Genomic DNA, 18,180 nt, shown 5'->3' on the forward strand with positions numbered 1-18,180 from the left:
TGGGAGATATCCTGAAGCATGCGGAATTTCAGCAGGCAGCCGGCCACTCCGGGCCACCGGGCCCTGGACACGAACCATGCCCTTTCCCCTGAGAAACAAAACTCACCAGGCCAGGTTCCTGATGTCAGTTTGCAGGAGGCACTTGGCACTCTCAAACCAGACACAGTTGCCTGTGGGTGCTCCTTGCATCTGGGAGATATCCTGAAGCATGCGGAATTTCAGCAGGCAGCCGGCCACTCCGGGCCACCGGGCCCTGGACACGAACGATGCCCTTTCCCCTGAGAAACAAAACTCACCAGGCCAGGTTCCTGATGTCAGTTTGCAGGAGGCACTTGGCACTCTCCAACCAGACACAGTTGCCTGTGGGGGCACCTTGCATCTGGGAGATATCCTGAAGCATGCGCAATTTCAGCAGGCAGCCGGCCACTCCGGGCCACCGGGCCCTGGACACGAACGATGCCCTATCCCCTGAGAAACAAAACTCACCAGGCCACGTTCCTGATGTCAGTTTGCAGGAGGCACTTGGCACTCTCAAACCAGACACAGTTGCCTGTGGGGGCACCTTGCATCTGGGAGATATCCTGAACCATGTGGAATTTCAGCAGGCAGCCGGCCACTCCGGGCCACCGGGCCCTGGACACGAACCATGCCCTTTCCCCTGAGAAACAAAACTCACCAGGCCAGGTTCCTGATGTCAGTTTGCAGGAGGCACTTGGCACTCTCAAACCAGACAGTTGCCTGTGGTGGCACCTTGCATCTGGGTGATATCCTGAAGCATGCGGAATTTCAGCAGGCAGCCGGCCACTCCGGGCCACCGGGCCCTGGACACGAACGATGCCCTTTCCCCTGAGAAACAAAACTCACCAGGCCAGGTTCCTGATGTCAGTTTGCAGGAGGCACTTGGCACTCTCAAACCAGACACAGTTGCCTGTGGGGGCACCTTGCATCTGGGAGATATCCTGAAGCATGCGGAATTTCAGCAGGCAGCCGGCCACTCCGGGCCACCGGGCCCTGGACACGAACGATGCCCTATCCCCTGAGAAACAAAACTCACCAGGCCAGGTTCCTGATGTCAGTTTGCAGGAGGCACTTGGCACTCTCAAACCAGACACAGTTGCCTGTGGGGGCACCTTGCATCTGGAAGATATCCTGAAGCATGCGGAATTTCAGCAGGCAGCCGGCCACTCCGGGCCACCGGGCCCTGGACACGAACCATGCCCTTTCCCCTGAGAAACAAAACTCACCAGGCCAGGTTCCTGATGTCAGTTTGCAGGAGGCACTTGGCACTCTCAAACCAGACACAGTTGCCTGTAGGGGCACCTTGCATCTGGGAGATATCCTGAACCATGCGGAATTTCAGCAGGCAGCCGGCCACTCCGGGCCACCGGGCCCTGGACACGAACCATGCCCTTTCCCCTGAGAAACAAAACTCACCAGGCCAGGTTCCTGATGTCAGTTTGCAGGAGGCACTTGGCACTCTCAAACCAGACACAGTTGCCTGTGGGGGCACCTTGCATCTGGGAGATATCCTGAAGCATGCGGAATTTCAGCAGGCAGCCGGCCGCTCCGGGCCACCGGGCCCTGGACACGAACGATGCCCTTTACCCTGAGAAATAAAACTCACCAGGCCAGGTTCCTGATGTCAGTTTGCAGGAGGCACTTGGCACTCTCAAACCAGACACAGTTGCCTGTGGGGGCACCTTGCATCTGGGAGATATCCTGAAGCATGCGGAATTTCAGCAGGCAGCCGGCCGCTCCGGGCCACCGTGCCCTGGACACGAACGATGCCCTTTCCCCTGAGAAACAAAACTCACCAGGCCAGGTTCCTGATGTCAGTTTGCAGGAGGCACTTGGCACTCTCAAACCAGACACAGTTGCCTGTGGGGGCACCTTGCATCTGGGAGATATCCTGAAGCATGCGGAATTTCAGCAGGCAGCCGGCCACTCCGGGCCACCGGGCCCTGGACACGAACGATGCCCTTTCCCCTGAGAAACAAAACTCACCAGGCCAGGTTCCTGATGTCAGTTTGCAGGAGGCACTTGGCACTGTCAAACCAGACACAGTTGCCTGTGGGGGCACCTTGCATCTGGGAGATATCCTGAAGCATGCGGAATTTCAGCAGGCAGCCGGCCACTCCGGGCCACCGGGCCCTGGACACGAACGATGCCCTTTCCCCTGAGAAACAAAACTCACCAGGCCAGGTTCCTGATGTCAGTTTGCAGGAGGCACTTGGCACTCTCAAACCAGACACAGTTGCCTGTGGGGGCACCTTGCATCTGGGAGATATCCTGAACCATGTGGAATTTCAGCAGGCAGCCGGCCACTCCGGGCCACCGGGCCCTGGACACGAACCATGCCCTTTCCCCTGAGAAACAAAACTCACCAGGCCAGGTTCCTGATGTCAGTTTGCAGGAGGCATTTGGCACTGTCAAACCAGACACAGTTGCCTGTGGGGGCACCTTGCATCTGGGAGATATCCTGAAGCATGCGGAATTTCAGCAGGCAGCCGGCCACTCCGGGACACCGGGCCCTGGACACGAACCATGCCCTTTCCCCTGAGAAACAAAACTCACCAGGCCAGGTTCCTGATGTCAGTTCGCAGGAGGCACTTGGCACTGCCAAACCAGACACAGTTGCCTGTGGGGGCACCTTGCATCTGGGAGATATCCTGAAGCATGCGGAATTTCAGCAGGCAGCCGGCCACTCCGGGCCACCGGGCCCTGGACACGAACGATGCCCTTTCCCCTGAGAAACAAAACTCACCAGGCCAGGTTCCTGATGTCAGTTTGCAGGAGGCACTTGGCACTCTCAAACCAGACACAGTTGCCTGTGGGGGCACCTTGCATCTGGGAGATATCCTGAAGCATGCGGAATTTCAGCAGGCAGCCGGCCACTCCGGGCCACCGGGCCCTGGACACGAACCATGCCCTTTCCCCTGAGAAACAAAACTCACCAGGCCAGGTTCCTGATGTCAGTTTGCAGGAGGCACTTGGCACTCTCAAACCAGACACAGTTGCCTGTGGGTGCTCCTTGCATCTGGGAGATATCCTGAAGCATGCGGAATTTCAGCAGGCAGCCGGCCACTCCGGGCCACCGGGCCCTGGACACGAACGATGCCCTTTCCCCTGAGAAACAAAACTCACCAGGCCAGGTTCCTGATGTCAGTTTGCAGGAGGCACTTGGCACTCTCCAACCAGACACAGTTGCCTGTGGGGGCACCTTGCATCTGGGAGATATCCTGAAGCATGCGCAATTTCAGCAGGCAGCCGGCCACTCCGGGCCACCGGGCCCTGGACATGAACGATGCCCTATCCCCTGAGAAACAAAACTCACCAGGCCACGTTCCTGATGTCAGTTTGCAGGAGGCACTTGGCACTCTCAAACCAGACACAGTTGCCTGTGGGGGCACCTTGCATCTGGGAGATATCCTGAACCATGTGGAATTTCAGCAGGCAGCCGGCCACTCCGGGCCACCGGGCCCTGGACACGAACCATGCCCTTTCCCCTGAGAAACAAAACTCACCAGGCCAGGTTCCTGATGTCAGTTTGCAGGAGGCACTTGGCACTCTCAAACCAGACACAGTTGCCTGTGGTGGCACCTTGCATCTGGGAGATATCCTGAACCATGCGCAATTTCAGCAGGCAGCCGGCCACTCCGGGCCACCGGGCCCTGGACACGAACGATGCCCTTTCCCCTGAGAAACAAAACTCACCAGGCCAGGTTCCTGATGTCAGTTTGCAGGAGGCACTTGGCACTCTCAAACCAGACACAGTTGCCTGTGGGGGCACCTTGCATCTGGGAGATATCCTGAAGCATGCGGAATTGCAGCAGGCAGCCGGCCACTCCGGGCCACCGGGCCCTGGACACGAACCATGCCCTATCCCCTGAGAAACAAAACTCACCAGGCCAGGTTCCTGATGTCAGTTTGCAGGAGGCACTTGGCACTCTCAAACCAGACACAGTTGCCTGTGGGGGCACCTTGCATCTGGGAGATATCCTGAAGCATGCGGAATTTCAGCAGGCAGCCGGCCACTCCGGGCCACCGGGCCCTGGACACGAACCATGCCCTTTCCCCTGAGAAACAAAACTCACCAGGCCAGGTTCCTGATGTCAGTTTGCAGGAGGCACTTGGCACTGTCAAACCAGACACAGTTGCCTGTGGGGGCACCTTGCATCTGGGAGATATCCTGAAGCATGCGGAATTTCAGCAGGCAGCCGGCCACTCCGGGCCACCGGGCCCTGGACACGAACGATGCCCTTTCCCCTGAGAAACAAAACTCACCAGGCCAGGTTCCTGATGTCAGTTTGCAGGAGGCACTTGGCACTGTCAAACCAGACACAGTTGCCTGTGGGGGCACCTTGCATCTGGGAGATATCCTGAAGCATGCGGAATTTCAGCAGGCAGCCGGCCGCTCCGCGCCACCGGGCCCTGGACACGAACGATGCCATTTCCCCTGAGAAACAAAACTCACCAGGCCAGGTTCCTGATGTCAGTTTGCAGGAGGCACTTGGCACTCTCAAACCAGACACAGTTGCCTGTGGGGGCACCTTGCATCTGGGAGATATCCTGAAGCATGCGGAATTTCAGCAGGCAGCCGGCCGCTCCGGGCCACCGGGCCCTGGACACGAACGATGCCCTTTCCCCTGAGAAATAAAACTCACCAGGCCAGGTTCCTGATGTCAGTTTGCAGGAGGCACTTGGCACTCTCAAACCAGACACAGTTGCCTGTGGGGGCACCTTGCATCTGGGAGATATCCTGAAGCATGCGGAATTTCAGCAGGCAGCCGGCCGCTCCGGGCCACCGTGCCCTGGACACGAACGATGCCCTTTCCCCTGAGAAACAAAACTCACCAGGCCAGGTTCCTGATGTCAGTTTGCAGGAGGCACTTGGCACTCTCAAACCAGACTCAGTTGCCTGTGGGGGCACCTTGCATCTGGGAGATATCCTGAAGCATGCGGAATTTCAGCAGGCAGCCGGCCACTCCGGGCCACCGGGCCCTGGACACGAACGATGCCCTTTCCCCTGAGAAACAAAACTCACCAGGCCAGGTTCCTGATGTCAGTTTGCAGGAGGCACTTGGCACTGTCAAACCAGACACAGTTGCCTGTGGGGGCACCTTGCATCTGGGAGATATCCTGAAGCATGCGGAATTTCAGCAGGCAGCCGGCCACTCCGGGCCACCGGGCCCTGGACACGAACGATGCCCTTTCCCCTGAGAAACAAAACTCACCAGGCCAGGTTCCTGATGTCAGTTTGCAGGAGGCACTTGGCACTCTCAAACCAGACACAGTTGCCGGTGGGGGCACCTTGCATCTGGGAGATATCCTGAACCATGTGGAATTTCAGCAGGCAGCCGGCCACTCCGGGCCACCGGGCCCTGGACACGAACCATGCCCTTTCCCCTGAGAAACAAAACTCACCAGGCCAGGTTCCTGATGTCAGTTTGCAGGAGGCACTTGGCACTGTCAAACCAGACACAGTTGCCTGTGGTGGCACCTTGCATCTGGGAGATATCCTGAAGCATGCGCAATTTCAGCAGGCAGCCGGCCACTCCGGGCCACCGGGCCCTGGACACGAACGATGCCCTTTCCCCTGAGAAACAAAACTCACCAGGCCAGGTTCCTGATGTCAGTTTGCAGGAGGCACTTGGCACTGTCAAACCAGACACAGTTGCCTGTGGGGGCACCTTGCATCTGGGAGATATCCTGAAGCATGCGGAATTTCAGCAGGCAGCCGGCCACTCCGGGCCACCGGGCCCTGGACACGAACGATGCCCTTTCCCCTGAGAAACAAAACTCACCAGGCCAGGTTCCTGATGTCAGTTTGCAGGAGGCACTTGGCACTGTCAAACCAGACACAGTTGCCTGTGGGGGCACCTTGCATCTGGGAGATATCCTGAAGCATGCGGAATTTCAGCAGGCAGCCGGCCACTCCGGGCCACCGGGCCCTGGACACGAACCATGCCCTTTCCCCTGAGAAACAAAACTCACCAGGCCAGGTTCCTGATGTCAGTTTGCAGGAGGCACTTGGCACTGTCAAACCAGACACAGTTGCCTGTGGGGGCACCTTGCATCTGGGAGATATCCTGAAGCATGCGGAATTTCAGCAGGCAGCCGGCCACTCTGGGCCACCGGGCCCTGGACACGAACCATGCCCTTTCCCCTGAGAAACAAAACTCACCAGGCCAGGTTCCTGATGTCAGTTTGCAGGAGGCACTTGGCACTGTCAAACCAGACACAGTTGCCTGTGGGGGCACCTTGCATCTGGGAGATATCCTGAACCAAGCGGAATTGCAGCAGGCAGCCGGCCACTCCGGGCCACCGGGCCCTGGACACGAACCATGCCCTTTCCCCTGAGAAATAAAACTCACCAGGCCAGGTTCCTGATGTCAGTTGGCAGGAGGCACTTGGCACTCTCAAACCAGACACAGTTGCCTGTGGGGGCACCTTGCATCTGGGAGATATCCTGAAGCATGCGGAATTTCAGCAGGCAGCCGGCCACTCCGGGCCACCGGGCCCTGGACACGAACGATGCCCTTTCCCCTGAGAAACAAAACTCACCAGGCCAGGTTCCTGATGTCAGTTTGCAGGAGGCACTTGGCACTGTCAAACCAGACACAGTTGCCTGTGGGGGCACCTTGCATCTGGGAGATATCCTGAAGCATGCGGAATTTCAGCAGGCAGCCGGCCACTCCGGGCCACCGGGCCCTGGACACGAACCATGCCCTTTCCCCTGAGAAACAAAACTCACCAGGCCAGGTTCCTGATGTCAGTTTGCAGGAGGCACTTGGCACTCTCAAACCAGACACAGTTGCCGGTGGGGGCACCTTGCATCTGGGAGATATCCTGAACCATGTGGAATTTCAGCAGGCAGCCGGCCACTCCGGGCCACCGGGCCCTGGACACGAACCATGCCCTTTCCCCTGAGAAACAAAACTCACCAGGCCAGGTTCCTGATGTCAGTTTGCAGGAGGCACTTGGCACTCTCAAACCAGACACAGTTGCCTGTGGTGGCACCTTGCATCTGGGAGATATCCTGAAGCATGCGCAATTTCAGCAGGCAGCCGGCCACTCCGGGCCACCGGGCCCTGGACACGAACGATGCCCTTTCCCCTGAGAAACAAAACTCACCAGGCCAGGTTCCTGATGTCAGTTTGCAGGAGGCACTTGGCACTCTCAAACCAGACACAGTTGCCTGTGGGGGCACCTTGCATCTGGGAGATATCCTGAAGCATGCGGAATTTCAGCAGGCAGCCGGCCACTCCGGGCCACCGGGCCCTGGACACGAACCATGCCCTTTCCCCTGAGAAACAAAACTCACCAGGCCAGGTTCCTGATGTCAGTTTGCAGGAGGCACTTGGCACTGTCAAACCAGACACAGTTGCCTGTGGGGGCACCTTGCATCTGGGAGATATCCTGAAGCATGCGGAATTTCAGCAGGCAGCCGGCCACTCCGGGCCACCGGGCCCTGGACACGAACCATGCCCTTTCCCCTGAGAAACAAAACTCACCAGGCCAGGTTCCTGATGTCAGTTTGCAGGAGGCACTTGGCACTCTCAAACCAGACACAGTTGCCTGTGGGGGCACCTTGCATCTGGGAGATATCCTGAAGCATGCGGAATTTCAGCAGGCAGCCGGCCACTCCGGGCCACCGGGCCCTGGACACGAACGATGCCCTTTCCCCTGAGAAACAAAACTCACCAGGCCAGGTTCCTGATGTCAGTTTGCAGGAGGCACTTGGCACTCTCAAACCAGACACAGTTGCCGGTGGGGGCACCTTGCATCTGGGAGATATCCTGAACCATGTGGAATTTCAGCAGGCAGCCGGCCACTCCGGGCCACCGGGCCCTGGACACGAACCATGCCCTTTCCCCTGAGAAACAAAACTCACCAGGCCAGGTTCCTGATGTCAGTTTGCAGGAGGCACTTGGCACTCTCAAACCAGACACAGTTGCCTGTGGTGGCACCTTGCATCTGGGAGATATCCTGAACCATGCGGAATTTCAGCAGGCAGCCGGCCACTCCGGGCCACCGGGCCCTGGACACGAACCATGCCCTTTCCCCTCAGAAACAAAACTCACCAGGCCAGGTTCCTGATGTCAGTTAGCAGGAGGCACTTGGCACTGTCAAACCAGACACAGTTGCCTGTGGGGGCACCTTGCATCTGGGAGATATCCTGAAGCATGCGGAATTTCAGCAGGCAGCCGGCCACTCCGGGCCACAGGGCCCTGGACACGAACCATGCCCTTTCCCCTGAGAAACAAAACTCACCAGGCCAGGTTCCTGATGTCAGTTTGCAGGAGGCACTTGGCACTGTCAAACCAGACACAGTTGCCTGTGGGGGCACCTTGCATCTGGGAGATATCCTGAACCAAGCGGAATTTCAGCAGGCAGCCTGCCACTCCGGGCCACCGGGCCCTGGACACGAACGATGCCCTTTCCCCTGAGAAACAAAACTCACCAGGCCAGGTTCCTGATGTCAGTTTGCAGGGGGCACTTGGCACTGTCAAACCAGACACAGTTGCCTGTGGGGGCACCTTGCATCTGGGAGATATCCTGAAGCATGCGGAATTGCAGCAGGCAGCCGGCCACTCCGGGCCACCGGGCCCTGGACACGAACGATGCCATTTCCCCTGAGAAACAATACTCACCAGGCCAGGTTCCTGATGTCAGTTTGCAGGAGGCACTTGGCACTGTCAAACCAGACACAGTTGCCTGTGGGGGCACCTTGCATCTGGGAGATATCCTGCAGCATGCGGAATTTCAGCAGGCAGCCGGCCACTCCGGGCCACCGGGTCCTGGACACGAACCATGCCCTTTCCCCTGAGAAACAAAACTCACCAGGCCAGGTTCCTGATGTCAGTTTGCAGGAGGCACGTGGCACTGTCAAACCAGACACAGTTGCCTGTGGGGGCACCTTGCATCTGGGAGATATCCTGAAGCATGCGGAATTTCAGCAGGCAGCCGGCCACTCCGGGCCACCGGGCCCTGGACACGAACCATGCCCTTTCCCCTGAGAAACAAAACTCACCAGGCCAGGTTCCTGATGTCAGTTTGCAGGAGGCACTTGGCACTGTCAAACCAGACACAGCTGTCCGTGGGGGCACCTTGCATCTGGGAGATATCCTCATCCGTGTGGAATGTCAGCAGGCAGCCGGCCACCACGGGCCACCGGGCCCTGGACACGAACCAAGTCCTTTCCCCTGAGAAACAAAACTCACCAGGCCAGGTTCCTGATGTCAGTTTGCAGGAGGCACTTGGCACTGTCAAACCAGACACAGCTGTCCGTGGGGGCACCTTGCATCTGGGAGGTATCCTGATCCGTGCGGAATTTCAGCAGGCAGCCGGCCACTCCGGGCCACCGGGCCCTGGACACGAACCATGCCCTTTCCCCTGAGAAACAAAACTCACCAGGCCAGGATCCTGATGTCAGTTTGCAGGAGGCACTTGGCACTCTCAAACCAGACACAGTTGCCTGTGGGGGCACCTTGCATCTGGGAGATATCCTGAACCATGCGGAATTTCAGCAGGCAGCCGGCCACTCCGGGCCACCGGGCCCTGGACACGAACGATGCCCTTTCCCCTGAGAAACAAAACTCACCAGGCCAGGTTCCTGATGTCAGTTTGCAGGAGGCACTTGGCACTCTCAAACCAGACACAGTTGCCTGTGGGGGCACCTTGCATCTGGGAGATATCCTGAAGCATGCGGAATTTCAGCAGGCAGCCGGCCACTCCGGGCCACCGGGCCCTGGACACGAACCATGCCATTTCCCCTGAGAAACAAAACTCACCAGGCCAGGTTCCTGATGTCAGTTTGCAGGAGGCACTTGGCACTGTCAAACCAGACACAGCTGTCTGTGGGGGCACCTTGCATCTGGGAGGTATCCTGATCCGTGCGGAATTTCAGCAGGCAGCCGGCCACTCCGGGCCACCGGGCCCTGGACACGAACGATGGCATTTCCTCTGAGGTATTTCCAACCATCTTGTGCCCATCTACAAATCTCATCTGGAATCCAACTACACCCCACACTACAAATTTCAAGCCCCCAGTATTTGGCCTATCACGCCAGACTATGCAGCAGGGCAGAGCAGCTCCGGCACAAATATGTGCAGACACCCGTGACACAGGACAGGACGTGACAAACAAAGGGGACACAACAGGAACAGAAATCACTTGGCAAGAAGAATGACTGCAAGGACTGACAGAATGCAAAATGAAATGACTGAGGTGAGACCGATGGCGAGCTGATGAGGCTCGGAGAACCCTGGAGGAAGAAGATGCTAACTGAATGATTTCTTCAAAGAACTGCAAAGATGGATGCCTGTGAATCCTGCGGTCAGAATCCTCTACCTATCCTCACGTTCTTACAACTCCTAATCTGCAATAATGGATCCTTGTGAGGCACAGCTGTCTGTATGGCTCGGAACAAGACCTTCAAAGACATCAGACTGGATGCTCCTAATGAGAAATGCAATTCCGATGTCTGTCTGAGCTCCTGAGTCAAAAGTCGTATGGCACTGGTGCCAGACCAAGGAATGCAGGGTCACAGATGCTAAGAATGATGCCAGGGTTTCTGATAGGCCACTCAAAGGGTTAAGGTAAAAGATGTGCAACATGAGACATGCAAACAACACATAAGGCACGACTCACAAGTGACACGATACACACCGGAACTGCTCTGCCCTGCGCACGTCAGCGCTGGGATCGAAAGTGACACTTGGCTTTTGGGTGGTCTTAAGACATCATTTTCTGGATATCCTCAGCTCCAAAGCTGACTCAAAAATCCCTCCCGGTGAGTCCTGACACAGCAGCCCCCTTCCGTCTGCATGCCCTCTGTGACTCACAGCCCTCGACTTATCTCTTGCATGTCTGGTAATGAGAATCCACATCGGGTGCAAAGGAAGGTCACCAGGCTGTCCGGGAGGTTCCTGCTGTCACCAGGCTGCTGTCTCCTAGTCTGTCAACAGAAAGAAAACCAGACATCAGTGCGGCATCTTAGCAGCACATCGACCAAAACCCAACAGTTCTGCTACTCACCGCCTCCTATGAATGACCGGCTCCTCGGGCCGCACGCTTCGGAAGTGCTCTCAGGCCAACGCCGACGTCTCGGGCTACGCCTGGGTGAAGGGGAGACGAGGTGACGCGGCACTGCTGAGAACTGAGCGGACCCTCCCTCCCCCTCAATACCTCCCGGACTCACCGTGACTCCTCAGCCATGCCTGAGGGCTATCCAGAAGGGACCTTTAAATAGACAATTTCAAGGCTTCATCACAGGGTCCTGCAATACCTCCACAGGGCTCACAAGAGCAGCAAACTTGGTCCATCAGCTGGTTGGTGACAGGGGCTTAGCAGAACCTGAGTAGATGGCCTAAAGCACACAAACAAGAACAGAGGCTTAGAGTGGCACCAGAAATTGAGACCCCTGCAATAACAACTGCTTCTGCCCACTGCTCACCTTGCCCACTTGAACTGAACTGTTGCTATATGCCTTTACTTCCTAAAATAAAGAAAAAGAAAAATGCTGTAACAGAGTCACCATTTACACTCCCCCTGCAGAGACAAACTGCTGGGACTGACCTGCTCAGGGGAACTCACTCACCTGGGATGGGGTGCTCCGCCATGGATTTTATCCATCTGCATCTGAAAGAAAGTCAGGACAAAAGTCAGAGGGCTGCAGGACAACTTCACAGCTCCAGACACCTTGGATCAACCTAGGAATACCATCTAGAGTCCAACTACACCCCACACTACAAATTTCAAGCCCCCAGGATTTGTCCTATCACACCAGGCTATGCAGCAGGGCAGAGCAGCTCCGGCACAAATATGTGCAGACACCCGTGACACAGGACAGGACATGACAAACAAAGGGGACACAACAGGGACAGAAATCTCTTGGCAAGAAGGACTGCAAGGACTGAGGTGAGACCAACAGTGAGCTGATGAGGCTCACAGAACCCTGGAGGAAGAAGATGCTAACTGAATGATTTATTGCAAGAACTGCAAAGATGGATGCTTGTGAATCCTACTGTCAGAATCCTCTACCTATCCTTGCTTTCTTACAAGTCCGAATCCGCAATAATGGATCCTTGCGGGCTGCAGCTGTCCCTTCAGCTCAGAACAAGACCTTCAAAGACATCTGACCAGAAGCTCCTAAAGAGAGATGCGCTTCTCATGCCTATCAGAGAGCCTGAGACAAAAGTCCTATGGCATTGGTGCCAGGCCAAGAAATGCAGAGATCACAGATGCCAAGAATGATGCCAGGGTTTCTGACAGGCTACTCAAAGGGCTAAGATAAAAGACATGAGATACCCAAACAACACATAATGCACAATAGACAAGTGACACAATACACACCGGGACTGCTCTGCCCTCCTGACCACAGCACTGGGATCAAAAGTGACACTTTGCTTTTGTGTGGCCATAGGACGAGTTTTCCTGGATAGTCTCATCTCCAAGCCTGACTCAAAAATCCCTCCCAGGGAGTCCTGATGCAGCAGCCCCCTTCCATCCCCTCTGTGAGTCATAGCCCTCAACTTATCTCTTGGCTGTCCAGGAATGAGAATCCACATCAGGTGCAAAGGAAGGCCACCAGGCTGTCTGGGAGGTTCCTGCTGTCACCGGGCTGTCATCTCCTAGTATGTCAGGATAAAGAAAACCAGACATCAGTGCATCATCTTAGCAGCACATCGACCAAAACCCAACAAGTCTGCTACTCACCGCCTCCTAAGAGTGACCGGCTCCTCGGGCCGCACGCTTCGGCTGTGCTCTCAGGCCAACGCCGACATCTCAGGCTACGCCTGGGTAAAGGGGAGACGAGGTGACGTGGCACTGCTGAGAACTGAGCGGACCCTCCCTCCCCCTCAATACCTCCCGGACTCACCGTGACTCCTCAGCCATGCCTGAGGGCTATCCAGAAGAGACCCTAAAATAGACAATTTCAAGACTTCATGACAGGGTCCTGCAATACCTCCACAGGGCTCACAAGAGCAGCAAACTTGGTCCATCAGCTGGTTGGTGACAGGGGCTTAGCAGAACCTGAGTAGATGGCCTAAAGCACACAAACAAGAACAGAGGCTTAGAGTGGCACCAGAAATTGAGACCCCAGCAATAACAACTGCTTCTGCCCACTGCTCACCTTGCCCACTTGAACTGAACTGTTGCTATATGCCTTTACTTCCTAAAATAAAGAAAAAGAAAAATGCTGTAACAGAGTCACCATTTACACTCCCCCTGCAGAGACAAACTGCTGGGACTGACCTGCTCAGGGGAACCCACTCACCTGGGATGGGGTGCTCTGCCATGGATTTTATCCATCTGCATCTGAAAGAAAGTCAGGACAAAAGTCAGAGGGCTGCAGGACAACTTCACAGCTCCAGACACCTTGGATCAACCTAGGAATACCATCTAGAGTCCAACTACACCCCACACTACAAATTTCAAGCCCCCAGGATTTGTCCTATCACACCAGACTATGCAGCAGGGCAGAGCAGCTCCGGCACAAATATGTGCAGACACCCGTGACACAGGACAGGACGTGACAAACAAAGGGGACACAACAGGAACAGAAATCACTTGGCAAGAAGAATGACTGCAAGGACCAAGAGAATGCAAAATGAAATGACTGAGGTGAGACCAATGGTGAGCTGACGATGCTCAGAGAGCCCTGGAGGAAGAAGATGCTAACTGAATGATTTATTGCAAGAACTGCAAAGATGGATGCCTGTGAATCCTACTGTCAGAATCCTCTACCTATCCATGCATTCTTACAAGTCCTAATCTGCCATAATGGATCCTTGCAAGGCACAGCAGTAGGTACAGCTCAGAACAAGACCTGCAAAGACATCAGACTGGATGCTCCTAAAGAGAAATGCAATTCCAATGCCTGTCTGAGCTCCCGAGTCAAAAGTCCTACTGGTGCCAGGCCAAGAAATGCAGAGATCACAGATGCTAAGGATGATGCCAGGGTTTCTGATAGGCCACTCAAAGGGCTAAGGTAAAAGACATGAGACAGCCAAACACACAGAATGCACGACAGACAAGTGACACGATACACTCCGGGATTGCTCTGCCCTGCGATCAAAAGTGACACTTGGCTTTTGTGTGGCCTAAGGGGCCGCTTCTTGGACATCCCCATCTCCAAAGCAGCCTCAAAACCCCCTCCCCGTGAGTTCCAACCCAGCACCCCACTATCATCCCCTCTCTGGGTCATAGCCCTCGACTTATCTGCGGATGCCGGTCCAGGTCAGGTGCCAAAGAAGGCTGTCTGGGAAGTTCCTGCTGTCACTGGGCCGTTGTCTCTTAGTCAGCTGCATTCAAGAAAACAGAGCATCAATGCCAGATCTTGGCAGCGCATCGGCCAAAACCTGACAATTCTGTTACTCACCATTCTCCTAGCAATGCCTGGGTCTCTTATGAATGCCGCATGCTTCAGCTGCGCTCAGAGGCTGACGCCGTCGTCGCAGGGTTCGCCTCGGTTGAGGGGAGAAAAGGTGATGTGGCATTGCTGAAACCAGAGTGGACCCCCACTCCTCCTCCCTATTCCCCGACTCACTGCAACTCCTCAGCCGTTGCCAAAGGCTATCCGGGTCACACTCTTAAATAGAAAAGGCAGAGGCTTCATCATCAACTCCTGTAATACCTCCACAGGGCTCATGAGAGCAGCGATCACAGTCCATCGGCCAGTGTGAGACGGGGAGTTATGCATACTCCAAATGGATTGCCTAAAGCACACAAACGAGAATAAGCATGCTTAGAGTTGCACCAGAGATTGAGATCTCAGCAATAACAACTGCTTCTGTCCACTAGTCACTGCTCACCTTGACCACTTCGCCTTGGCTGCTGCTAGATGGCTTTACTTCCTAAAAATAAAGGACAACGCAGTAACACAGAGTCACCATTTACACTCCCCCTGCACAGACAAACAGGGACTGACCTGCTCAGGGGAACCTACTCACCTGGGATGGGGCGCTCTGCCATGGATTTTATCCACCTGCATCTGAAAGAAAGTCAGGACAAATGTCAAAGGGCTGCAGGACAACTTCACAGCTCCAGACACCTTGGGTCAACCTAGGAATACCATCTAGAGTCCAACTACACCCCACACTACAAATTTCAAGCCCCCAGGATTTGTCCTATCACACCAGGCTATGCAGCAGGGCAGAGCAGCTCCGGCACAAATATGTGCCGACACCCGTGACACAGGACAGGACGTGACAAACAAAGGGGACACAACAGGAACAGAAATCACTTGGCAAGAAGAAGGACTGCAAGGACCGAGAGATTGCAAAATGAGAGGACTGAGGTGAGACCGATGGTGAGCTGACGATGCTCAGAGAGCCCTGGAGGAAGAAGATGCTAACTGAATGATTTATTGCAAGAACTGCAAAGATGGATGCCCGAGAATCCTACTGTCAGAATCCTCTACCTATCCTTGCTTTCTTATAAGTCTGAATCCGCAATAATGGATCCTTGCGGGCTGCAGCTGTCCCTTCAGCTCAGAACAAGACCTTCAAAGACATCTGACCAGAAGCTTCTAAAGAGAGATGCGCTTCTCATGCCGATCAGAGAGCCTGAGACAAAAGTCCTATGGCATTGGTGCCAGGCCAAGAAATGCAGAGATCACAGATGCCAAGAATGATGCCAGGGTTTCTGACAGGCCACTCAAAGGGCTAAGGTAAAAGACATGAGACATACAAACAACACATAATGCACAATAGACAAGTGACACAATACACACCGGGACTGCTCTGCCCTCCTGACCACAGCACTGGGATCAAAAGTGACACTTTGCTTTTGTGTGGCCATAAGATGACTTTTCCTGGATAGCCTCATCTCCAAGCCTGACTCAAAAATCCCTCCCAGGGAGTCCTGATGCAGCAGCCCCCTTCCATCCCCTCTGTGAGTCATAGCCCTCAACTTATCTCTTGGCTGTCCAGGAATGAGAATCCACATCAGGTGCAAAGGAAGGCCACCAGGCTGTCTGGGAGGTTCCTGCTGTCACCGGGCTGTCGTCTCCTAGTATGTCAGGATAAAGAAAACCAGACATCAGTGCATCATCTTAGCAGCACATCGACCAAAACCCAACAAGTCTGCTACTCACCGCCTCCTAAGAGTGACTGGGTCCTCGGGCCGCACGCTTCGGCCGTGCTCTGAGACCGACGCCGTCGTCTCAGAGGAGACGAGGTGATGGAGCACAGCTGAGAACTGAGCAGACCCCGGCTCCTCCTCGATACCTCCCCGACTCACCACAACTCCTTGGTCATTCCTGAGGGCTACTCAGAAGCAACCTTTAAATAGAAAATTTCAAGGCTTCATCACAGGGTCCTGCAATACCTCCACAGGGCTCACAAGAGCAGCAAACCTGGTCCATCGGCCGGTTGATAACAGGGGCTTGGCATAACCTGAGCAGATTGCCTAAGGCACACAAACAAGAACAGAGGCTTAGAGTGGCACCAGAAATTGAGACCCCAGCAATAACAACTGCTTCTGCCCACTGCTCACCTTGCCCACTTGAACTTGACTGTTGCTATATGCCTTTACTTCCTAAAATAAAGAAAAAGAACAATGCTGTAACACAGAGTCACCATTTACACTCCCCCTGCAGAGACAAACAGGGACTGACCTGCTCAGGGGAACCTACTCACCTGGGATGGGGTGCTCTGCTATGGATTTTATCCATCTGCATCTGAAAGAAAGTCAGGACAAAAGTCAGAGGGCTGCAGGACAACTTCACAGCTCCAGACATCTTGGGTCAACCTAGGAATACCAGGTAGAGACCAACTACACCCCACACTACAAATTTCAAGCCCCCAGGATTTGTCCTATCACACCAGACTATGCAGCAGGGCAGAGCAGCTCCAACACAAATATGTGCAGACACCCGTGACACAGGACGTGACAAACAAAGGGGACACAACAGGGACAAAAATCTCTTGGCAAGAGGAATGACTGCAAGGACCGAGAGAATGCAAAATGAAATGACTGAGGTGAGACCGATGGTGAGCCGCTGAGGCTCAGAGAACCCTGGAGGAAGAAGATGCTAACGGATTTATTTCTTCCAAGAACTGCAAAGATGGATGCCTGTAAATCCTGCAGTCAGCATCCTCTACCTATGCGCATATTCAAGAAGACATCACAGATGCTAAGAATGATGCCAGTTTTCTGAACGACTCCTCAAAGGGCTACAGTGAAAGACATGAGACACGCAAACACATACAATCTTATGAACTCCAGGACATTAAAGCCCATGGCTAGAAAAGATGGATGGTGATATGGCTGGGAGCAAGGCCTCAGAACATGTCCTACTCGACGCTTCTGCGATGTGACTCGGAAACACGGCCGAGCCCGCCAGTAAAAGAACAAATGATATTGGCATCATACAGAGAAGTGCGAGTGTTCAAGAACCTACGGCTGATGCTTGTGGTAAGGGCCTCGAGGGGAAAGAGGCAGAGATATCTGATCCGAGGGACCCCAAAGACACACTAGGTAACACAGTATACACCGGACAACACAACACAGACTGGAACTGTTCTGCACTGCGCACCCTACAGCTGTTAGCAAAGGTAGAGCCTCTCCTTTTAGGTGTCTTGAGAGGGCATTGCTTTTCCCCCTGCTAATTTTTAAATCTGTCCCAGGAATTTCCAACCCACTACTCTCCTATCATCCCATCTCCAGGCGGTGGCCCCCAACTTATCTTTTGGATGACCGGTGATGTGAGTCCACGCTGGACCTGAAATGAGTATGCCTCAGAGCACCTCTGCCACAATCGCCTGTTAACCTCTCAGTCAGCTGCAATAAAGTAAACCAAAAACAACATATGAGCTTTGTGTTATATGGGCCAACTCCCAGCAAGTCGGCTACTTGTCCTCTCCTGCATGTGCCTAGGTCCTTGAGTCTCTGGCTTCACACTGAGTCCAAGCGTGTTATTGTGAGTGGCACCTGGGTTAGAGAGAGAAAGTTACATAGCATTTCTCTGACTGCAATGGATGAGCTTGTGTGCTGTAGACACTGTTTCTCACCCTGCTGCCCTCAAAACCACCCACGATAACTCCTAAATAGAGTCATTAAAAGCTCTTCACCCTCCCTCTCCTAATCACAATGCTTAACTCATTTGAAGCCTCAATCTCAAATATCATCTTGGACGCAGAGCAAATCCCTTTTATGACATTATGAATCTG

General features: G+C 54.6%; 1 long non-coding RNA gene across 1 annotated transcript; it reads left to right on the forward strand.

The window, feature by feature from the left end:
• The first annotated feature begins 14,597 nt into the window (after positions 1-14,597).
• LOC135287211 (uncharacterized) lies at positions 14,598-17,816 on the forward strand. The gene is made up of 2 exons (XR_010351033.1): positions 14,598-17,565; positions 17,678-17,816. It is a non-coding gene; the product is annotated as an uncharacterized LOC135287211 (long non-coding RNA).
• The last annotated feature ends 364 nt before the right edge of the window (positions 17,817-18,180 follow it).

The sequence above is a fragment of the Passer domesticus genome, chromosome 28 (genome assembly GCF_036417665.1).
Source record: "Passer domesticus isolate bPasDom1 chromosome 28, bPasDom1.hap1, whole genome shotgun sequence".
In the NCBI taxonomy this organism is placed as follows: Eukaryota; Metazoa; Chordata; class Aves; order Passeriformes; family Passeridae; genus Passer; species Passer domesticus.